This window comes from Zonotrichia leucophrys, chromosome 7 (assembly GCF_028769735.1).
Source record: "Zonotrichia leucophrys gambelii isolate GWCS_2022_RI chromosome 7, RI_Zleu_2.0, whole genome shotgun sequence".
Classification (NCBI taxonomy): domain Eukaryota; kingdom Metazoa; phylum Chordata; class Aves; order Passeriformes; family Passerellidae; genus Zonotrichia; species Zonotrichia leucophrys.
In genome coordinates, this window is record NC_088177.1 from 12,110,877 (window position 1) to 12,136,014 (window position 25,138).

General features: G+C 44.3%; 1 protein-coding gene across 1 annotated transcript in view; it reads right to left on the reverse strand.

Annotated features, from left to right (window-relative positions):
* The window catches only part of CPS1 (carbamoyl-phosphate synthase 1), a 97,852-nt gene extending 85,290 nt beyond the window's left edge, over positions 1 to 12,562 (reverse strand). Inside the window, exon 1 of the mRNA XM_064718040.1 lies at positions 12,557 to 12,562. The gene's annotated coding sequence lies outside the window, so the exon portion shown is untranslated. The remainder of the gene's footprint in view (positions 1 to 12,556) is intronic.
* Positions 12,563 to 25,138: the final 12,576 nt, after the last annotated feature.

Genomic DNA, 25,138 nt, shown 5'->3' on the forward strand with positions numbered 1-25,138 from the left:
CACAGAAATCATTTCTGTTGAACAGAAGCCCTTATTATACTAGTAGAGCCCCTACACAGTGTTCAGGTAATGGAGAAAAATGTCCCTGAGCAACAATAACCTGCCTGCAAGTTCAGCTATAGCAGGGGATAGATGTTCAAGTGTTTCCCTCCCTTCCTTGATTTATTATTCTTAATTAAGTGGTTGGTTCATTGAGCATTCTCAAAGCAATTATTCTTGCTTACATTTCCAGTGGAGGTGTTACCATATCCCTAAGCTGCCAGCCTACCTTGTTTTTTCAGTTATGTTTTTAAGGTGAAATGTGATTTACAGGCTACAGAGAAAGCCTGTTGGCTCAATCAGGGGTCAGTTGGGAGAAATACTTCCTTTCAAAAAAAGAACAAGCAAGAAATAAACAACCCCCCAGAGCTTCCATCAGGTCCTTTTGTCTTTACCCTTCTCAAAAGCATCCCCACATAGCCTCAGATAAATCTCTGTTGTAATCTCAACTAAATTGTTTCTACCACACCCACCCAATATAAGATATCCCACTTGCAATCTGATTTCTTCTTCCTACACATCAGTGGCTTCACCTCCAGCAGAGGGCCCTGTGCTCTAGAGAGGCTGCAGAACTCTTCAAGAGCTTTGAGGATGAAGATGGCTAACAGGAAGGGTCATGCTGATGTCACATTGACACATTTTGTGTATTTTGTCAAAGCAGCTTGAAGAGTCAACTAGTTCAGGTCCCACTTCACACCAAGTAAAGAAAGCACTTAAGATGTTAAAAGAAAAATCAAAACCCAGTAAGAAAGCAGATAAAATCAGTTCCAGTTAGTTCCCTGCTGTAGCAGCCTTTCCCATCTAAAAAGTGGATGATAAAGACCTGCAGAATCTCAAAAGATCTACAGTACAATTCCACACGGCACAAGTCCGTGCCACATTGCTTGGCTCACATCTGGCTGGCTACAGAACAGCTGGCACATCAGAAGCAGAGAAGAATCCAAAAGCTCCAAGATTCCTTCCACAATAAAAAGCTGGTGCCAGGACTGAGCTACATTTCACTCTCCCAAGACCAAATAGCCAGCAACAAAGGAGTAATTTTCTCTTTGATAGAAAAATCAAACTGATTCTTACTGTTCTTGTGAGTATTGTGCCACCACAGGCTGCAAATCTATCTGGGCATGGCTAACACTCAAGACTTTCTTTGCCAACCCTGCGTATAACTATCTGTATCTATCTGATTTTGCTCTGGCACATTTGTTTCTGGCTAACATTGAGAGAAGACAGGGAAAGAAAAAAGAATGAGTCAAGATGAGTGTCTTGGGATACACTTAGGATATTTTTTGGGGAGAAGCACTGCATTAATTCCTTTATGATCCAAGACAAAGCAACACAGGTACCATGGTAAAAAAGTCACAGTTGCTACAACTTCAACTGTCCTTAAGGCTGTTCACATCAATGCCACAAATATTTGTCCATCACAAAACTCAAAGGAGAAGGGTGAACCAAGCCAGATGAGGTACCTAGCACAAGTCACTGAAGACCCATGGAAATGAGCACCACTTTTCTCCCCCACAGTAACAGTTCACTAAATTTCTCCCATCTATGTGGGAATGGGCCCCATTTTACATCCCCTTCATCTGCAAAATCAGGACTGGAGTACCTTGTGACTCATCTTTAGCTTCCTCACCCACCTCTCTACTCTCCTTGCAGTCACTGTCCCATTTCTTTCCACCTGCCTTAAATACATTTGAAGAGTCTTTTCACAATAATCTGAATTAGTTTCCAAAGCCTGCACGCCACAAAATTTTCCTCATTTCTGACTACATTTTAGCTCATTCCTGGTGGTTTTTATAGCTGTCCCAAACCTCTCCTTACAGAGCCAGCTGTACTGTTACAAGCCACCTATTTATTGCTCACACTACCTTTACATGCCCATTTAACTACATTGGCCTCAGAAGAGCATTAAACAATAAGAACTTCAGCCAGCAGTCTCTCTGCCTCTTCCTGAATTTTAAACAAGCTTGATTAACCTGAAACCAGTGATGCTAAACATCCCTACTGAGAGCCCTGAGGGGTCTCTGGTTGCTCTCTGCCCCTCTTTCACTCATGGATGCCCATCTCTTCTTTGGAATGGAAGGATGGGATATAATAGGGAAATATGGACCTATTAATCCCCACATCTAACACAACTCACCTACCATGGTGTTTCCCCACACAGGGTGAGTTTAAACTGGACAGAACACAGACTTGGGAGAAGCATTTTTCTAAAACTACCCCCTCTCCATCATGCTAATACTTAAAACTTATACACAGGTTAGATGTTTTCATTTTATTTTGTTATGTTTCCTAAAATAGCCCAGTGAGAAAAAGTAATTAAAGGCAACTAAATGCTCATTTTAGCCTGCAATAATGGAAGAATGAGACCATTACCTAATACTGCCATTAGTTCACACACAGCATTATGGATCATAGAATATCCTAAGTTGCAATGGATCCACAAGGCTCATCAAGTTCATCCAACTCCTGTCCCTGCACAGGGCAACCCCAAGAATCCCACCATGTGCCTGAGAGTATTGTCCAAATGTTTCTTTAACTCTAGCATGCTTACACTGCATTTCACTCTCTCCTCAAATTCCTCAAAAATACCCATTATCTCTATGGCTGATTGGAACACCAAGCCCAGTCACTGAAACACCACTCCCCCAGTTGCTAATTCTATTGCAGTGTTCATTCAATACAAAACCTGTGCAAAAAGTGCCTTTTCCATGCAAAATGCACGCTGGGAGAACTCACCCAGCACTTCAGTGCTACAGAACTCCCACACAAAGTCCCATTTCACCCATTTACTCCAGCTCCTGTAGCAAAGAGCACTGGAAAGCTGGAGGAACCAACTGAGTGGTCTAGCCCCTGTAAATCAAGAGCTGATACACTGATGCATTCACAAGAGTTGTCTACCTCTCCAATTAACCTCAGAGCCACTGTAGTTTCTAATACATTGAAAAAGGATTCTGTATGGATTCAATAGAATCATATGCCTCAAGTGATGCACAATTTTTAATATTCAGCCAATTCATTCTCATATGGACTGAAACATCTGTTCTGTTAGCTATCAGTCTTGTAGAAGGGTGAGGTGTTTCTAAAGAAAACACCATATAATAATTAACTGAAACCCTGAACTTACACCTTTTGGTGTAATTTACTCCATAACTTCCATTCCAGACTAGACAAAAAGTGTGTTTGCTTAGCTAATAAGACCATTTAGCCAAGCAACCTCCTTGCTGAGGGTTCAGACAAATTTCCTCTGGTTCATGTCTCTAGGTAAGCCCTGTTATCTGCAGCAAGTTATCTCTGCATGCCAAACACATCTATTAAACAACAGAAGTTCACTGTTACCTTGATGCTCAACAGTCTGGTACCTGTCCTTGAGAAACTCCAGTGATCAGCAGACACATTGCAAAACTCCAATCTGCCTTTCAAAGTCTTCACCACTTTGCAAGCTGTCAAAATTCTTGTCATCTTGAAAGTTGCCGACGGGCAACTAAAGTTTAAAGCACAGAAGAGAAAACAAAAATCTGCTGGTATGGATTTCTTCAAGATTTGGTGCTGACAATATACTCCTGTAGATGACAGGGGAAGAGCACAGAGGCACAGCAGGAGCACTGAAGTGACTGTACAGCACTGCCCTCCACCTCCCATTTGTTCTGCCATTAAAAGTCCCAGGTGCAGCCCCACCTCTTCCCACCCTCCTCAGAAGGGTGCTTGCTCAGGCACCCTTGCAATACTTCTCCTCCTCAGGCTGCTCTCTGAGCACTGCCACAGGGGTTTTAACATCATCTGGAAACAGCAAAGCCTGACAGAGAAATCACCCCAAGAATACAAGAGCTTGTAGTGGCAGGACAAGGGGGAGTGGGTTCAAACAGAGAGAGCAAGTTTGGATTAAATATTAGGAAGGAATTTTTCCCTTTGTGGCGAGGGGGCAGGCCCTGGCACAGGTTGCCCAGAGAAGCTGTGGCTGCTCCATCCCTGCGAGTGTTCAAGGCTACATTGGACAGGGCTTGGAGCAACCTGGGACGGTGGAAGGTGTCCTTGCCCATGGCAGGGGGTGGCACTGGATGATCTTCAATATCCCCTTCCCACTCAAAGCACTCCATGACTCTGAACAGCACAGGCTGTGCACAGCGTGGTTCTGAGAGCTCTCAGTGTGGGGTCTGCACACTGGCTGTGGGACAGCCTGTGGCTGCTACAGGGATGTGAAGCAGGAAGACCAAATCCCATTGGCACAGACATCTTTTATGAAAAATCCTTTCTTTAGGATTTTTTCTCCTGAGAAGCTGAGAGGCCTCAGGAACAAAATGTAAACAATGGTTATCTGCTGCTGTGGAATGAAACAGGTGAGTCTGTGATTGGTCTCATGTGGGTGTTTCTAATTAATGGCCAACCACAGTCAGCTGGCTCAGACTCTGTCCAAGACACAAGTCTTTGTTATTCATTCTTTCTTTTTCTATTCTGAACTAGCCTTCTGATGAAATCCTTTCTTCTAATCTTTTAGTATAGTTTTAATGTAATATATATCATAAAATAATAAATCAAGCCTTCTGAAACATCGAGTCAGATCCTCATCTCTTCCCTCATCCTCAGACCGCTGTGAACATGGTGACATCCCATGGAAAGATGAAATCTTTATTCTGTGTTTGTTCCAGGTTCCAAAGTTCTGTCTGTCCTCAAATAAAGAAAAAATAAATTTTTCACACCAAAACATAAATGGTTTCAAAAGAAGAACACTTTTTTGGTAACATTTCAATGGTCAACACATGAAATAAGGTGAAATTTTCCACACATCATTCCCCAACTACAGATCTTTGTGACTATAATATTTTGCCTATAACACTACACTCTTCATAAAGAATAATACTCCTCACTAACCAGACATGAAAATGCCTCATTAAGACAAAAGCTGGGAGAGAAGTATGCCCATTTATTATTCTTCAAGAACTAAAAAGAAGAACCATCTTTTGAAGCCCAGGTGATCAAAGTTTTAATTGGCTTAAAGCAAAGCACACCCAGGTTTTTTGTGCAGCTGGACACATTCTGCTGTAAAGAATTCTGTAAAGGATTTAGGTGACTTAATCAGTGGGAGTAACAGTCATGACTTCTTTTTGTGGAGTGGTTTGAGATTAGTCTGAATTGACACCAGTATCACATAATATTTCCTGTGCTGCTCATTATATATTCACCAGGTTGAGCAGTCATGAACATCACAAAAGATAGAGAGGGGAAAGGGTTTGGGTACCCTGCACCACATGAAAAGTTTTTTGGATATGTGAAAGAGAAACACAAAGAAAAGGCCCAAATCCAGATGACTGAAAAAGTTAGACAAAAATAGGACAGAAAACAGCCTGGGTGTAGAAAAAGCTCATTGCTTCAGTTTTGAGGTGTGCAGAGCCAGGAGAACCAACCCCACAATAATTCCTGACAACTGCGGTTTAGGACATAATTTTTCCTACAGGAAGATATCTGGCAATCATTCTGATTTGTTGAAGGAGCTTGAAAGGCACAGATTTTGCTTTTTGAAAACAAACAAAACCAAATAAATACAGGGGACTGGAAATGTTTTTGCTAGCTCCTCCTCCATTGTAGTGATCCAGAAGCCAAAGCCATGCCTATAAGTGACTGGACTGCAAAAACCTCTACTCTGAACAAGAAAGGTCATCTTAATATCCAAACACATGTGAGCTCACACATGCACTTCAGCTTTCTTCCAAAGTCACATTATGCCAGCTTTAAACTGCCATGAGTGCAATGTACAGCACTTGGAAGGTTATTTGTTATGGCCGTGCTGAACAGGAAAATCCACACTCCCTTTTACTCTCTGTCACCATTAGGGAGTGACTTTAGGCCCTGGGATACATGTCTGAACCAGAATCAAACCATGCTGACAGTTTCAGCACCCTAACTGCTAATTCCTCACCTCTCTTCCACCATGGGAGCTGCAGTGAGGCTGCACCATGAAGCTGCTGGATCCACATAAAAACTCAGCCCTTCCTTCCACCACAAGGCCATTCATGAGCACAGGGCATCAGGAATGAGCAGAAAATGGACCAGAGTGGCACTGGCAGCTGCAAACAGCTGCATAACCACATGCACCCTGTGTTCAGTGTGCCAGGGATCTGCTGTACACATACACACCTCAGGCGGCAGCTCTATGTTAAGGATTAAATGCTATATGGTTGAACCACAGGCAAAAAAAATAGTTTCTTCTGTCACCTACAGAGCAAGGATATTCCACCGATTACTGCTTTATATTTGACCCTGCTGTCTTCCCTATTTTATTATCCAAATTGATTAAGCCCACCTCAGACCTTCTGACTTGAAGAAGGTTATAACTCCATTATAAGAGTTTTAAATCCTCCCTCATAATAAAGGAATTTCCCTTTGCCAAAATCAGAAGGAAACATCCAAGCTATTGGTCTCACTGCCAACATGCTAAAAAAAGGTCACAAACTATTGACACCTCAAGGCCAGAAAATTTATAATGCACTCCCTAAAGAAGCCTCAGCTCTGGAAAACCTGTTAACACACAAACAAACCTTCTGTGATTTGGATAGATTTTAAGTATGCTTTTTGCTGAACAGAAAGACCAGAAAAGGCAGAATCACGAAGAGAAGGAATCAATAAGAAAAAAAAACCACAACAACCACAGAATAGTGGAAAAATATCAGAGACCCATGGTTTTCTTAGAACTTGCCAGCCAGGACATGACTTCCAATTGTAGCATCCCCACAGAAAAAGTTTGGGCAGGGGCTCTGGAGGAAGGATGTCAGTCAGGGAAATCAGCAATGGCAGAAGATTCACTCAGACAAGAACAGTTCAGATACTGGGGGGGAAAGGTGGAAAATTGCAATTCTGGCTTACAGAAAGGCAGAGTGCCTTTTGCTTCATATTCAGTTACACTATTGTACAGAGAGAGGGACTGGGGAAAGGAGAGCAAAATGCTCAGTAAAATTAGGAACTCTGTTACTATTTACAATTGGAAAAGCCCAGAAACAAAATTCATCACACAGCCCCACTGGAGGATAAAAATGGAATGAAATCAGAGGTCTGGGGCTTTGCAAATCCCCAGGGACAAGAGATTCAAAGAATGGCAAGTACCTACACTTTCAGAGGTTTAAAACAAAGTGCTTGAGCTTAAGAAGAGAAGTGCTCAGAGGAGATGGGGCCCTGCTTAGATGCCCCAAGATGGGAGCACCTAAAGCCCTTTGTCACAGCTGGGAAGCTCTCCTTTAAGCAATCAAGCTAAGCAGGGTTTTTCATTTTCAAGTTTTCTGTAAAAAGCACAAGATAGTTCCAGTCTTGCTTGAGAGACAAGAGATCAGGGCCAATTTGTGAGCATGTTGGGCCAGATTCACATCAGTGCAAGTCCCAAGTAATTGCCTTCAGCTCAGTGGAGCTTCAAGTGGCATAAGCCTCCCCTGGATTGGGACAAATGTAACAAGCAACCCACACAAATTGATTGGACTCTTATTTCTTATGGGTGAAACCAAAGAAAAGCTTTTTCCCTCCACATGTCCTTCAGATACCTTTGGAAATCTCTCCTGCCATATTTCAGATTATGTCTAATATCAGACCACCCTGTCTTGTCTCCACTAAATTACATTTGAAAAATATTGACTGGAAAAGCAGAATAGTTGAAAGCTCCAGCAAAATTGCAATTCTCTGCCACCACTGGGAAGAAAACAAATATTCTCCTCCACCTCTATGGCTCACACAAAATCCCTTAAAGTGATTTTGAAACTTTCTCTTCCATTTCAAGGCAAGCTACACTTGCTTCCCAAGGAACTTATAATGAAGAGTTTTGAAAGCACCTAAAAACATTGAGATTTCCCATCTATTTCCTAATCAGGTGTTAGTTTATCAAGAGAGATCACTGCAGACCGAGGTAGCAATTTTTGATCAAACCCCATTACCTCAGAGACAATAACTTACTTTTTCTGCAGTACGTAGTGGGGGAATAAACAAAGTTCTCCTGTTCACATGCAAATGAAGTAACAGCATCCAGACATCCCCCATGTCCCAGTCCTCCTGGATTGCTGCAGGAGAGAAAGCTGCTTTGATCCAGCCTCAGAACAAATGAAGCATTTCAAGAAAACCCTACAATGTATGGAAAATGGCAAAACAACACAAGGTGAGAATTTCAAAACTAAGGCTGATCTTCACCTGTGTATACAGACAGAAACCAAAAGGAATAAGAACCAAATACAAGTCTTATCCCTCAGCTCTTCTGAATTCTGTAGTTAAAAGCCACAGCCAGAACATGGGGTTTTGTCCATGGAGTTTATTCTATTTCAGAGTGATGCCTCAGGTTTTAGCTTTTATATTTTTCAGATTCTGTACTGCTTTAGTGTGTGGTTTGAGCTTCATATTAGGGGATGGTGAGCTCTCTGCACAGAGTAGGGAGACAAAACAATTTCTTCTCTAGCTGGGGACCAAGGACAAATGACCCAAATCTCAGGCCCAAGAGCACAAACAACATGGACTGAAGAGAGAAAAACAAGAAGAATGGGACTTCATGGGCTAAAGCTCTAATTGGATAATTAATTCCAATATGCAAATGGACCAGAACTTATAAAAGTGAGAGATCCCATGACTGGTCATCCATTTTGTGACCATTTTGGTTCATCCTGGGTGCAGCCCTGGCTGGGCTCTTGTGCTGCCCAAGGTGGACCCAATGAGGCCTTTTAATAAATCCCTGCTTTATTCTTTAACTCTGTCTGGCCTCTGCTCTAGGCCAGCCTTCACAAGGCATCAAGAGGAGGTCTGGAGAAAAGGGTATTTTAAATTTTAACAGGAGAAGTTTTAAGCAGATCTTCAGATTCAGGTGCTGCTTTTTTATTCTGTTTTACTAATTCACATGATTATGCCAGGAATGATTCAATATAAACTCATATGAATTTTCTTTCTCAGATGGAAACAATTCCAAGTAACAAGGCAAGAATAGTAACTAAAAAGGGACTGCTCCTAGCTGCCCACTATACTCATGCTTGCAGCTTGTTTTCCATCCAACTCAGTGCCTCTCTGAGATACAAAGTGCTCAGTTCTCTTCAGTCCCAAGTCTTTTCTACCCCTGGCTTTTTGCTCTTTGCTTCCTTCCACAGTTTCTCTGCATGAGTCACAGTCTCCCAGCTCCTTGCTGTGACTCTCCAGCCCACCCCACCCCACAGGTTATGAGACCTGCTATCCCTCGAGCACACTTCACAGGACAGAATCCTACAAAACCTTAACTAGTTCCTGCAGGAGGCAATAATCCATAAGAAAACCAGTATGAAATCTGTTTTAACAGCACAATTTAAACCTTACTCCTAAGTCCCAGCCTTGCAGCCCTAATTTGTAGAAAACAAATGTTTCTGGGTAAAGGAGAACACACAAAGCTGAGCCCTGAGCCCACGTAAATTTATCAAAAACACAAGGTGCCTTGAACAGGACATGCAAACTTCATGTTGGTGAGGGTCTGAGAAATAAAATTCCAAAATTCAGGCTGTCCTCCTCATGATCTTTCGTTGACAAAGGCCCAGTCTGAAGAAAACATTAATATAGTCATAGTTAGGCATGGAAAACACAATACCTATAACTTGAAACATCTTCCAATTCTGATTGAATGGCACTTTTTGTTTGGGAGTCCAAACAGAGAATTATAAAGAAATGTTTTAAATTGAGTTGCTCAAAATCTGATTTTATTAACTACTGAAAGTAGTTATTTTCACTACTACAGAAAACTTTTTTTTTAGAGAGACACTATTATTCCTCTTTTAAATTAAAAAAATTCCTTCTCTTTGTTTTTTTTTTTAACAAACTTTCCAAAACAAACCTAAAAACAAGTTTCAGTTAGCACAATAAGAGTTTCATTTTGATATTTTAATTGAAATGTCAAAAAGGATCAGAATCAAACTGAGATGCCGTGTCATTTTCCTTCAAAAACATTAGTTCAGTCTAGCTGACAGCTAAGAGCAATTCAGTTCTGTGAGATAAACAGTTTGCTCTGGAAACAGACCCTCATGCCCTATTCACAGCTTCATAAAATGAAAGAAACATGCCTCAAAACAAGCAAAGTATCCTGGGGTGGCAGCAAATCCCACAGGAATTCAGGATAAAAAAAAGTGTTCACAGTCAACAGGCACTGTGACAGTTTCAATTAACATCCTATATGATAGTTTCAAAAGCTAATAAATATTTTTCATTTTGTGAGGAAAAATAATGTAACATCATTGTAACTTTCAAATCAATGACATGTGAAAGAGCTTTCTAGAAAAAATAGCAAATTCCTTGCTAATTCTGAATTGCCTAACTTGGCACATCCCTTCTCTTCCAAATTTTGTCTTTAAGCAAAAATCAAGACAGAATTTGATTAATAAAGGAAGATTATAAAATGCTTGACAATAACTATTCCCACATTAGAGAAAATCTATTTTCAAGGAGATTACACTTTTTATTAAGGCTTGAACAGCCCAGGGTACACTCCTCGGTCTGGGATACAGAGCCCATGCTTCACCCAAACTTGACAAAGATAAGGTTCTTATCTTCAGCAAGAGAAAAAGAATCAACATCTTGAAAATGGGTCAAATTTCATTGCTGCTGAGATTAGCAGCTCCTCTTAGATCAGCTGACTTGGAAGAAACAGAGAAAAGCCTTGCAGTGTCTGGAAATGACTGACATGACTCCAGCGGGTCGATTTCAGAAAGTCCTTAGGCAGCAAAAGCCCAGAGCTGGCAGGAGAGCCCTGCTGGAGGGAGATAAGGAAAACCCAAAGTGCAGCTTGCTCCCAGAGCCACAAGGAGCACCATGCCTTGGACACAGCTCCTATTTCCATGGTGATGCCACCAAGGGAGACTGGTGCCAGCAATCTCAGAGATACCCAGAAGGTGTCTGCAGTGTTTGACTGCAGGCTGGAGCTGAATTCCATTTACTGCGAGATGTAAGGAGCAATATTTCTCGGTCCCTGACATTTTCTAAATAGACATTTTCCAAACAGGGACCAGGATTGGCAGTCATCCTTTGTCCCCTGTGATTCTAGAGGCTCAGACATTTCACTGGCTTGTTACTGTGGATCACTAAAAAGGCCAAACTGGCTTTAGGAAAAGCTTACACAAATCCATTCTCCCTCATGCTACACATTCTTTACACAGTCTAAGAATAACATGACCTTACAATGCAAGATTAGCTACATTTGCTCAAGACTCCTGTTACACTTGCTTCCTTCTGCAGCAGCCCTGTCAGGGGTGAATATGTGATAGGTAATCATAGCCCAGTGTGTTTGGTGCATCAAAGAAAAACAAAATTGACTTGCTGTTGGTTATATTATAAATAGACAGGCTTGTATCTAAAATGAAGGCTATAACATACACTGTCCCCAAGCTGCTTACTTATGCATATAATTGTTTATGTGCATTTGCACAGGCACATACAGTGTTGACTGGGCAGCTTTGTCTTTTTTCTTTGACTTGATTGTCATCCTTTCCCCAAATAAAATAAAAAATTCTATGACTGAATCATTTTCATGGATATTTGACCTGGAACAGACCACTTGGTGGGCATGTACAGAGGATTCTGGCCAGGTCCATGACACACAACCCAGTGATCTTGGGTCTATGGCCAGGGCAACTCAGAAGGGAAATAAGGAAATGAGTAGAGAGGGAGAAAGCATCCATCAGAAGAGATAAACACCACAACAGAAATGTGTGTTATAGACATTTATATTTCCTAGAACAGGAGGTACTCCCAGCATTGTGAAGTGTGATTCATAGGAACTGCCACTCGTAGGACAGCTACCTGTTGCCTGGACTACAACAAAACCCAGATAAAACAGGCTTCTTGTTCCCAGCACATCAGTGGGTCAGGCCTAAAGCTGCCCTCAATTTAAGGAAAAAAAGCAGCTCCACTCAAATGGTGTTACACATGATCAGCCTCAATTATTGGCTTATGGGCTTGTACCTCAAGTATCTGGGTGAAGTGTCCTCTCCCAGCCTTGTCTGAGCAAGAAATACTCTCTTATTAACATGCCCTAACATCTTTTACCACAACAGATGTCATACCCAGTGACAGGACAGGCTCATAGCTGCATCTGGGGAAATTCAGGCTTGACATTAAGCAAGCCTATCTTTACTGAGAGGGTGGTCAAACACTGGAACAGGCTTCCCAGAGGTGGCTGATCCCCCAAGCCTGTCAGTGCTTAAAAGGCACTTGGACAAGGCCCTTAATATCAGACTATAATATTTGGCCAGCCCTGTAGTGGTCAGGCAGTTGGACTGGATGATCCTTGTAGGTTCTTTCCAACTGAAATATGCCATATGAGAAGAAACAGACAATTTTCTACAGAAAGCTTCTTCCCAAATTTCCTGAGAATAAAAGTGAATCAATTTTCTCTCCAGTATAAAAATATTTACCCTTTGGAAAGGATATCCACAACATCTCTCTCCAGTGCAGTTTCTTACCCTTTAGCACCTATGCAGTACTAGCTGTGCTAGTTCTGGGAGAGAGAGTTAGCATTTCATAGGAGTTACTTCATGTGGCCTTGGCCTCTCACCTTACATACACCATCAGTGATCAATCAGCATTTTCCTTGTTGCTTCATGCCTGGTGCTCCAGGTTGGAAGGATTTGCAAAATTTGTTTGTCTCAATCTTTTCCTCACTCCTACTTTTTTTTTCTTCCTGTGGATACCCTGGGGAGGAAAGATAAAAAGCTTTGACTGTTGCACACAGGGCTATGCACTGAAGCATTTTCTTTAACTTACACATAGATACAAGCATTAGGCAGATACACACATGAGGACACAGATCTCTCTTCAAACAGCACAGCAAAGTCTTGCTATATGGATCTGTAACGTCATTTGAGAAGGGATATGATATTAGCTGATTAAAAACATTTTTAGGGCTGGAGAGCAATGATGTTTGAAGAAGTAATTGATGCTGTCAGGTAGTGTTCAGGATTTCAACCTCAGAACTCCAGCATGGTCTATCCAGATAGCATTGCTGTAATAGCAAGGGAGATTTAGGAGCTAGTCAGCCATAAGACTGTATCATGCTCCATGGGGATGGCAGACATTAAAGTTTTGTACCCAGCAATACACAGAATCCCAGGATGGGTCAAGCTAGAAGGGACTATACAGGCTCATTTGGGCCAACCTCCCTACTCCAGCAGAGCCAACCCAGAGCACATAGCACAAGATTGTGTCCACATGGGTCTGGAATATCCCTGGTGAGGGAGACTCCACACCTCTCTGGTCTCTGAAAAGTTCTTCCCCTCCAGTCCAGGTGGAACTTCCTGAGTATCAGTCCCTGCCCATTCCTTGTGTGCCATTGCTGGGCCCCACAGGGCGAAGCCTAGTCCAGAAAAGGATGAGAGCCCCTCTCGAGGTTCAATATCCCCAGTTCCCTCAGCCTTGCCTTGCCCAGGAGATGCTCCAGGCCCTCATGCAGCCTCCACTGGACCCACCCAAGGAGTTGCCTGTCTCTTCTTCTACCAAGAAGCTGAGAACTGGTACTCAGCTGTACCTGTAGAACAGGTACTACATCTGGATACTCCAGATGTACCTCACCAAAGCTGAGTAGAAGGGCAGGATCATCTCTCTCAACCTGCTGGCAATGCTCTTCCCAATGCATCCCAGGATTCCTGAGGCCTTCTTAGCCACAGGGGCACAGGGCTGTCTCATGGACAGCTTGATGTTCACCAGGACACTCAGGTCTTCTCCACAGAGCTGCTTTCCAGCCTGCAAATGTCACAGCACATACAGCAGTTGAGATAGCCACCATACACAGAGCATCACCACACAATTTCAGAAAGCTTCAACCCATACAGAGTAACCTCACCTCTTCAGCAGGCTGCAAGCATCTGCCCTTCTCGTTCTTCAGCCCAGCCTTTTATCCCCTCCTGTTGATGCCCTGCCCCTGGGTGCCCTCTGTTCCCTTTGGTGGTTGGTCAGTGCCCCTGGGCACTCCATGGCTCGTTCCCTTCAACAGCATTCACCTGTCCTGCACAGCTGCAGCCCATTAATGATGGGCTCCCAATCACCACAAACTGTGTGCCTACATGTAGAGGTGCATGGAGTTAGTACATACTGCTGTTCTTTAACAAACACAGCATTTTCCTTAGCAAAACCCCTAGGAACAGTCTGCTCCCCACAATGACCAGCTGGCTCAAAGAGAATCTGTGCTTTTGAGCGAGGGCTCTCATTGCACACCTTACAAGAGGGCACAAAGCACTGGCTGGCATGTGAGTGGGAGCACTGCTGAGGCTTTAGATGCAGTCAGGCTGTCCTTCCCCTGAAGATATTCTGCCCAGTTTTGTCCCTGTCACCCATTTCACTCTGACACCTAAAAATATTCAGCAAGATTTAAATCAACCAAATTATGGGATCATGGAATCACTCTACACCCAATGCAGTAGGTCCTAATTCTTCATTCATTTGGAGAAGACAGGATCTCAAATACTGAACAGTTTTGTCTCTTTCAGCTTCAGGAAAGACAAAGCAGGTAGTCACTGAGGAAAACTAGGGAACTCTAGTTCCCACTGAAAAGGCCAAGGGAACACAGAATGCTTTTCCCTCTTCCTCTAAGCATGCAGATCTCCACCTCAAAGAGCACAGGAACTGAGCACAGAGCTGGAGACACCAAAAAGGCCTGAACTGGGTAATGCTCTGACCACTGCACTCTGAACTTCCTGCATCAAGTTCCTTGCACTGCCAGAGTCAGGAGTGTCAACATGGTACAGGAGTATCAGAAAAAACCCAAAACATCCATCCATTCATCTGTGGATTTGAATCAGCCCCACAACAGTCAAAGCTGGGGCCTGACTATACCAAATATATGTGAGGGGTTTTGAGCCTACTTTGACTAAGAGCCATAAACACAGGGCTTAGTTTTCAGATAGTTTACTTCATGAACAGATGTGGTTGTAATTATATCAGATTTTAGTTAAATGAGAAATCAAATTGTAAAGCAGAATAGTCCAAAGGTAGCTGGTTCACCTTCCTGTGCTGATTAAAGTAATTTAAATACTCACTTTTCCATCTTTATCCACTGCCATAAATAAATAAAAATAAATTAATTTATCTCTACTTCCTATGGATTCCATCACACTACAATCCATAGTAACCAAAGCAACCATAAACTACCACATCCAGTTCAATGGGTGTGACAAAAACCTGACAAAAATCCACAATAGCTAAGTGCTGCTGGGAAGTTTTCCTTTCCTTACTCTGATCACAGAGATCACAGCAACAACATGTGCTTTGGAGACCCCAGGAAAAATGAGGAATTAATTTATGTAGGCCATAAATGGTCAAGAAGAGCTTCAGTTTGTAATTTCTGACCTGAGGGAGGAAATATGGCTTGAAAAATAGAGAATACTGGTATGGTGGAAAGCAAATATCAGCTGGTAAAAAGGGTGAGTGGAAATGTTACAGGGACACAGACCCCAAGAATGCTTTACCCAAGCATTTCCTCTTCCAGCCAGAGTGTCAGCCAGTCACACACTCCTGCAATCACATTTAACATCAACATTTCCAGAGAGCTCAATTCTCCCTCTCCTTCCGCTCTGCCCCTAACAATCCCCTGCAGCTGTGGCACACTCAGGAGTGTGCTTTGAAGAGTTTAGATGCTCATTTTGGGCAGCTTGGGTCTGATTTCCAGCATCAACAGCAGACAAAATTGGTCTCAAGCCATGACTTTGGAAAAGGCTTTGAAAAATACTCAAACTTTTTATTCTGTTGATTCCTATGAAGCTTAAAGCCTTTATCCATACAAATTTCTGGCTTTGCCCTAGCCCTCCTCCTCTCCTGACCATTACCACATCACTTTAGCCTGTCCAATGCAGGTTTTTTTCATCAGACTCTGACCCTAATACATTTACCTGTGCAATCCAGCAGGTAGAACAGCAGTGTTGACACATTGTGAATGCTTCCAGTTTTCTGTTTACCACCATCCTCTCATTATCAGCTTCCTGCAACAGATGGACTGTAATTTTACAGGCACAAGAAGAGTAAGGAACTGGGTGGGAGAGGTAAGAAAGACTGCTGAGAACACAGAGGGGAAAATAAAGGCAGAATGTTGTAGAAGAAAGATGGAGACCTATGTTTGAGCATTAGCCCAGTATCAGCCATGAGCGTAGCTTCAGCTGGGGCAATTCAAACTGCCTTCTCTTGCCAGTTCTGCCTTTTTTCCAGGGAAATGGGTTCCAAGAGATGCAACCAAAGACATAAATAAATCTGTTTCAAGCTATGATGTTCCTTTGGATGGGGCAGCAGCCATTTTGATAGCATCAGCCACAGTTCTCTCTAGTAAAGGTCCCTAACAACATTTCTATCCATACTGCCAGTCAGCCACCATATAATCTTTCCAAATTTGCAAAGAATCATGTGGGGGACTGAGATTAAATTTCATATTTTCATTGCCTGTATCCTCCAGGAAAAGTCACAATGCACCACTTTTAGGTATCTCCAAAGGGCAAATAAGCAATAACTAAAAATCATCCAGGCAAAATAAGGAATGATAAACTCTATAAGTTTTGACAGTTGCCAGCTTTTAAGCTCACCACCCTGGAAATGCTATTGTGTTCTGCATTCCCCTATTTCCCCGTCCAAATATCTATAATAGTGCACAGGGAAGGTAGGAAACCATGAGGCTGAGAATGTAGTGAAGACACTGCCCCTTTGCTTTGAGCAACATCATGAGCTGGAAAAATATTTTCAATCCCTAGTGGCTAAGCTTTAGAAAGCCCTTCTGAAATCAAAACCAGGGCAAAATAGCTCAGATGCAAGAAGAGCAGGAAGCTCCCTGACACACAGCAAGCTCTGTTCCTGTGTTCCAGGCAGTGACCCATCAAGAGATGTCATTTCCCAGAGAAGAAAGAGTGATGCTGTGTCCTGGCAGGGCCAGCATGGCTTGTGGCTGAGTGACAGGCAGCTGTGCTGGCCCTGAGCCAGGTGGGATGAGCCCTCTTTTCAAAAGCCCCTGCACAGCAGCTGGCTTTTTAAAGAGAAAAATTAATCCTGTGGCATCAGGGACACATCTGATGTATGAAATAATATTCTCAGGTGCATATCCAAGCCTGCTTTTCTGCAGTGTTTTAGTCAGGGCAGTTCTTTTGACAGGGTCAGTGAAGTCTGGTCTCAGCAGAGCTCTCTGAGGGCCATCTGGGAAAAGCCCTGCTGATCCATTTTCTTTTTGTGCTGTGCTTAAAGAGCACACAGCAGCACCAAACCCAGCACCACAGCTGAAGAAAAGGACCTTTACCACACCTGCCTGTTGAGATACCCACAAAGGTTCTTTACCACCACTTCAACTTTCTTATGTTAATAACTATTAACTCTCCAGTCCCTGCTCAGTCATAAAACTGCCAGCACAATTAAAGCTGTGTCAGAAAGGACAGTCAGATCCATCCTCTGCATTCAAGGTAACTCCAAACCCAGCTTCACTCCAAGAAGCAACAACTGCCTCTGGGGCATTACAGACACCCAAAGTCTTTGCAAAGAGCTGTTCTGGACATCTGAACCATGACAGAGTTCAGCATAAGTTGACAGCCTCTATTCCACAAGAGACAGGAGTCTATAAGAAATTGGACTGATTACATGGCATCACACATTTAAGGGGCAGGATTTAAAGCCATTTATTTAGGTGTCACAGGGCATCTGAGCACTGACACTGTTAATTACAGCTATTAGCAGCACAGGGGCTGTGCTAGATGATGCTAATGAGTACCTGTGCCATGTAGGTGTGTGATTCAAAGTGGTTGGAAGGAGATCTGTAAGCTACAGGAAGACTTCTAAGACACCAGTTGCAAGAAAACACTTTGGGCTGAAACTGAGCCACAGATTTTATCACAGCCAATCTCTGAGAAGCAGGAGACTGTGGATTCCCTGCTGTGACTGGCTTTGCATCAGAATGAGAATCTCTGCTTCCTCACCAGCTGCCTTCCCTTTGGGACCTAAAGGGTGAAAATTCTGGGTAGGGCATCAAACCTGATAGAGCTGAAGAAGTGTTTGGACAATACTCTTGGGCAGATGGTGTGGCTCTCAAGGAGTGGGACTCGATGATCCTTGTGGGTCTCTTCCAACTCAGCTTGTTCTGTGATTCTTTAATTTCCCTGAGGGAGCTGAGAAACTCTGAAAAAGTTCCTCTCAGAGCTACCAAGCAATTGTCTCTCCAGTGATGGGAAGGGCCACAGGAACAAAACAGTCAGACAAAGCCTAGCAGGAGCAAGGGACAGGAACCAAGGTGAGCAAACTCAATGGAAAATCCAGGAGTGATTTGATCTTCTGAGAATTGCCTTACAGGATCTCTGAGAAATAGCAGATACCTCAAACCTACCAGGATGGCAGACTTAGGATCTAATGGCACATATTCACTGGCCAAGACAAATCTAGACAAAACTATTACCATAAATATGGATAATAAATATCAAGATACTGGCACAGTGCCAAATCATTGCTGGATCAGGACAGACTTTGCAATGCTGCCTGGTGTCCCTGTTGTTGATAATATAGACACTTGGGATTGAAGGTCTTTTAAAAACATGACACTCAATAGTTTTCCACAAAAAAGAATTGTACACTCTGAGCAACAGCAGGCTCCATTTTAAAGAGGGGGTGAAAGGTACCAAATGAAAAATAAGGTCCTCTCAGTGCCCCTCAGAGTCCTTAGAGCACCTGTAAAGCCTACCTGCATTGCTCAGTGTCACAGAGACCCTGGTCACTGCCACCCCAACTGTTCACACAGCTAAGCAAATAAGTCAGCAGTCATATTTACCACAGCTCATCCTGTACATGTGCAAAGGTGAATGGAGGCTCAGACAGATGTCAAACACAGTCAGGGTGATCAATCAGTTGTATCCACTCACTGGCAATCACATCCAACCCTCTCACTGAACTTTAAAGAGAGGTCTCAGTATGAAAGTGCCCTACACAGAACTGCTTTAGTCATTATAGCAAAGCAAAAGAAATCTGACTTGGCATCAGTCCTATCCAGGGATCAAATTCTATCAAAGTCTCAACAATCCCTACTGTCTTCCAAATTACCTCATCAGCAAAACAAAGTTCTTTGTCCAGTTTTTAGCAGTTTCCTGACTCGTTTTCTTTGCTCCTGACTGGTTTCCTTTGCTCCTGACTGGTTTCCTTTGCTCCTGACTGGTTTTCTTGCTTCTGACCATATGTAGCCCTTACTGATTACCTCTTCTCAGTCAGGTCTGCTCTCCGACTACTCTCTTTCATTTGCTAAAATAGGATGGATTCCCACTGCTTTGAGGGATATTGATATATTATGGTCCACAAGGAGGAGAAAATGCTAAAATGTCACAGAGGATGCAGAACCACAGTTGTCTACTCCTTACACAGCAACCAACCCCTCCCGTCCCACCCTGGGCAGGGCATGGATGCCTCCCGATGTGCCAGGCTGAGGGCACAGGCACAGCTCCGGCTCCTTCCTTGTGGGACAGAGGCACCTAGCGGCTGAGCGCTGGAAGCTCGGGGAAAGCCACCACTCTCCGATCAAGGATGTGTTTGTGGTTGCAGTGGGACGCTGCCGCTGCTGCCGACACGCAGACAGGTTGCTACAACGCTGTTCGGCTGCCAGCTGCTCTGCCCAGGTTCACATGCTATAAAGTAAAATATAAATACATAGCACCGGGCAGGGCAGCGCAGAGAAGCCCTCCCAGCGGCCAGGCTGTGTCAGACACAGCCACCAAACTCTCCAGGAGTGCGAGTGAGGCTCAGCCCTTCCCTGTGTCTTTGTGCTTGACAGCCTCCAACAGCGTAGCTCCATGGATTGCCTTCACCTCTGAGGGCTGCTGCAGCTGATGTCTGCTGGCTTTGAGAGCCAGTGGGTCACTGAACCCTGCTCATACTCATGGCACTGTTCCAGGCTCTACAGACACCCACTACAGCCCTTTGCAGGTACCTTTTCCAGCCTGAAAGTCCTGGCCTAGCTACTCAGTCCTTGCACCTAAGTCATTACACACAGCTGATGATGTCTCTTTTGGCCTTACTAGTCCTATGACTTGTACCTCCTGCTTCTAGTTTTGTGTCTTGTTTGAGGTGAGATCAGGGCATAACACAGTATGTGAGATGCATGTGAGCCACAGACACGTCTAACAGCATTCTTAGTTTTGTGCTCTTTTCCCTTCCCTTCCCTTCCCTTCCCTTCCCTTCCCTTCCCTTCCCTTCCCTTCCCTTCCCTTCCCTTCCCTTCCCTTCCCTTCCCTTCCCTTCCCACTTTTATTTTTTTTTTCATTTGCCTTGTGAGCAGCGTTTTCACAGAAATACCTACACAGCTCTGAGCGGGAACCACTAGCTCAGAGCTCCCCACTGGGTTTGTGCATGGAGTTGGAATTCTCTGTACTGAATGCCTGGCTGAATAACCTGGCCACAATAAGTGCAGGCAGCATATGGGTAAGCTCTGCTCCCCAAAAATAATATCAACAGAATCAACCAGAACAGGTCAAATTCTGTGACCAATACTTAGATTTTGATCTCTTCATACAAGCTGCTAAAAGAAAAACAATCAGTGTCATCCATAAAATGGAAAAAATACAGTAAAATAAAATGCTTTTCCCTTCTCCTAGATATCCCTCTGAAAGGAAAAAAAATCCACTCATAATGCTGAGATATAACACTTGCCTCACCTTCCAAATCCAAGCTCCTTAGCTTCAGAATGGCATTAAGATCTTCAATTTCTTGGTGTAGGTTTGCATTTTTACTGAGATTGAATATGGGGAGCTGTGGCTGTAATATTAAAGAATGGCAAAGTTTCCAGAGTTATCTCTAGTTTACACAGAGCACCGTGGCAGAAACAACATGTGATATTCAAAATAGTTATTTAAAATGAAGGAAAGGGTATCTTTGATTTTGATCTTTTGTATGTCCTAGGACACTCTGGACATCAATCTTAGGTATACAGTTCCTTCAGCTATGCTGCTGCTGAATAAATAATGTGTAAGAGAGACTAATGAATACAGCTGGGAAGCTTCTCACTTTTACTCTGTGCTGTCTGAAACAGAAACACAAAGAAGCCAACACCAAAAAGAAACAAACCAAAGCAGAGATGGGGAGATAAATGCCACAACTTGGATTACATCTCTTAAATGTCCACAAAAATCTTGTCTTGCAGTAGTTCTGTGAGGTAGTATTCTGCTGAGACATCCCTTGGGCAATGTTTCAGCAGATGAAACCCCTCCCACTGCCCAAGTACATTTTCCCAGGACATTCTCACACTCCTTGAGGATGACCATGCTCTGTGGAGCACTTCCACACAGCCTCTCAAATTCCTTTTTCTAGCTGACAAGGCTACAAAGGACACTGTGCCCTTGCTCACTGCACTCCCTGACTTACAACATGCAACTGCAAAGGAGAACAAGCAACCCTCACGTTTGCTGTTGTGGGGTTCCCATGCCAAGCCCATCTGGCTCACAGCATGGAGCCTGCCAAGTGAGGCTGCTCTGACCCTGAGAGGAGGCTGTGGAGGCAGGGCAGATGGCAAAGCACCATTTTGGAAAGGCCACTTGCAAGTGTGCATCCACCCTGCCCACGCTGGGCACCTGCTGCATGGAGATTTGCTGCAGGTGAGATTACAGAAGTGATGGATGCCTACAGGCAGTGAAGGACAGTCTCCAGCAGGAGACAGCTCCTCTCAGGAAGGAGATGTTTCTGTATGCCCTCGGGCAGGATGCCATGCAGGATGCAAGCAGCTGTAACATCTGTCAGAGATTTTGGTTTCATATCCTCACTGGAATGAGGAGGGAGCAGACACCCAGGCATGCTGGGGTTTTCTTCAAGAAGGACTGTGAAACATCCATTTCATTCACAGATATGCTACCAGTCCAGTTGGGACCACCAACAGCCAGGATTCTGATGTTGCTGAAATTTAGTAAGGATTTGTCTTTTAGACAATGTTGTGGAGCAGAAAGTATTACATCCTTTAGTTTTGTCACAGGTAGAAAAATTTGGGGACATCTATTCAACCACTGATTCCAAGTCACTTCAGAGACAGATTTTGTGAGGTAATTGTGATGGCACTGCCAGGAAGTCTACTAGAGGTTGCTTTCTCACCATTTTTCCTGTGCTTTCATAGCTGCATCCACACACAATTCCTCACTAGATGGCTCTGAACAGATCTGCTGAACAGCTTTTAATTTTTTGGTTTTTTCAGAGAACACAGCATGACCCTTTCCAGACAAAGCAAACATTCAGGCCCACCAAACAGCCCAAAGGGACTGGGATTGCAAGAACACAGGAGCAGCTCTCCTCTCAAGATCATTTCCTTCTGTCATTCCCCATTCTGCACAGGCAGGTTACTCAGGATGAATCATGAGTATCTTCCTTGGGCTCTGAGTGACAGCTGCAGCCTGCATTTCTGGGTTCATCCTGGGCAGCATCAAAGCCAAAGTGACCCTCACCAATTAAAAAATAATACACTGAAACATAACTCCTTGGCAGGATAATTTGGGAGAACCATCTTTGTCTTTAAGTGATCAGGAGAAAAAAATAATGTGAGGAATCAAAGAAAGACTCAGAAGCTGAAAAGCTGTGCTTTATGCTGGAAGTTAATACTGAACTGTGCCTGAGGGAAGGAGGGCAGTGAATGCTGCTTTGACCTGCAGATGGAAGACCATAATATGGGGCTGTGGATTTGGCCTTAAGCAGAAGACTCCACTGTTGTGGTGTGTTGCAATATCCTGTTTTACCTTCTCCCTTCCCCCTCGCCCCTCGCTGAGTGTGCCCTGTCAATCAGGCTAACATACCAGCAAGGCGTCGTGTGATAGGTGACCCTAGTACCTGGAGACCCTGCCCCTTCACCTGGTTGGTGACTCACCTGTCCCCTCCCCTTCCCCTGTCCTGAGCTTAAAATGTGAATGAGACCATGCGGCATTCATTCTGTTATCAGCAGTAGCCCAGTGCAGACGTATCTGTGCTCATGGAATAAACATCTGGCTACCTTCTAGCAGAATCCGCTCCCTTCTTTTCTTCACCATCGCCAGAAGCTCTCCCCTGAGGAGAACGGAGTCCTGTCTTGTGCCCCGCTGCACTCTGCCGCCAGCCAAGGTATCTTTGAGGTATAACACCGCAGAGCTGCCTGTGGCCCAGCAGCGAAGGTCAGAACTGGCCTAGGCACCATCTAACTGGTTATATTGGGATACATATTCCAATATATTGGCGTCCCTGTGGGTGGCTCGACTCTGCAGCCCGAAAACGGACTCGCAGTACCTCAGAGAAGCTTCTGCCAGCCGTGCATCCAGCTGAAAGGAGCCTGGCTTCAAGACTCCCAGCTAGAGACTTTGGGAATACTCCCAGAAAAAGTTTCGTGGACTGTTCGGCGCCTTTGGAAAGCCCTGCTTCATTGTGGTGAACAGATTTTCCAGAGGAAGAAAAGGGTAGCTTCTCTCACACCCAGAGAGAGGTCCTTTTCCGGTGGAGACCTGCCTGCCTGTACCCAGCCTACAGCTTCCATTTCACGTGAGTATCTCTGCTTTTGGTAGAGCAGAAGCTCAAAAACAGACTCTGCCGCGAGTTCTGTTCCTTTTTTGCCTTTGCATTTTTGGCTGCGCAGCCCCACAGACGAGAATTCATAGCGTTCTAGTGTTAGCTTTCCTGCTGCGTGTTTCACTGTTTTTTAGAATTCGCGCCGGAGCAGCCCCGGCTCAGCAGCGTGTTCAGATACGTGTTAGGAGATTTCTTTCTCTTTCTCTTTGCGGGGAGGGGGGGGCTCTCTTTCCACGTGGCCGGGGGACCTGCGGGGGTCGGGAGTGCTCTGCACACGCGGCGGCGGGGGGGGGGCGTCCCGGTTTCGGCTGCCACGTGGCGTGGCTGCTGCCTCTGCTCCGCGGGGGGGTTGCATTCCACGGCGGGGGAGGCTTTGTTTCTGCCTCGGTTCGGCAGGGCGTGCCCTGCCGCCGCTGCCCGGGAATTTTAAAAGCAGTATATACAGCTGCATTGTGAAGCTTTTGTCTGCTCGTTATCGCTTTCTATCTGTGGTTTTTTTTAGAAATTGGTAGCTGATTTTAGCTTTGTTTTTGGTCAGGCGGGATTAAGTACTTTGCTTTTTAACATGGGTTCCAAACTTAGCATTGTACAAAGGGGAGTGTATTATCATATTGTTAGCATTTTAATCAAGAGTAATGTGAAATTCTCTAAAGGAAAATTGAAACAGTTTATAAGATGGCTTTTTCTGCAGTTCCCAAACATTTCCCCTGAAGAAATCCACAATATTCAATTCTGGGATAAAGTTGGGAATGAATTGATAACCTTAGGACAATCTGGCAAATTACCCTCAGCTAAATTTGTGTTCTGGAGTTTACAAATTCGAACAGCATTGCTCAAACAAAAGGAAATGGAGAAAAAGCCAAATGTAAAGCCATGTGCCTCTGCTCTCCCTGTTCCTCCCTCTCCCTCTAAAACCCCTAAACCTCTTTCCCCAAAAAAATTCCGAGCACGTGTTAGCTTTTCGGAGAGCAGTGATGTCCAAAATGGCCCCCAGTCCCTAGGGGGTGCACAAGATGGTGGGTGCCACGTGGCATCTTCCCAAACCGGGTCTTCTTCTTCCCAAAATCCTCTTAAGCATTCCAAAATTCCATCCCATCCCCCTCTCCTCCTGTTCCTCGTGACACCTTCCCCCCTCCCCCCGCCTTTCCTGCAGTACCCTCAGCTCCGCCCCTCTACTCCTGCCAGGGGGCGGCTGCTGACGTGATGTCACCAAGTGACCCCGCCCTCTGTTCCCACGGTATCCCCGCCCCCTACCAGCCCCTTGACCCCGCCCCTTGTTCCCACGGTTTCCCCGCCCCTTGCCGGCTCCCTGTCCCCGCCCCCTCCCCGGGTTCCCACGGTGGGGACACACCCACTGCCTGTCCCCAAACCTGTAGCTGTGATCCCAATGCTTCTGATTTAAGGGATACAGAGCAGGGGACAGCAGACCCAATGCATGGTGCCATGTTGTCACTGGCCCCTGTTACGTTTCAGCCTGCAGCTCAAGCTGGAGCAGCCCCAACTGCTAATTGGAGTTCTTTTGGACGACAATTGATTAAAGAGATCTGTAAATCTCATAAAGAATATGGTCAACACAGTCCATATTTCCGTGGCCTTTTAAATTCTGAATTAAGTAGGACTATTGTGGTTCCACATGATT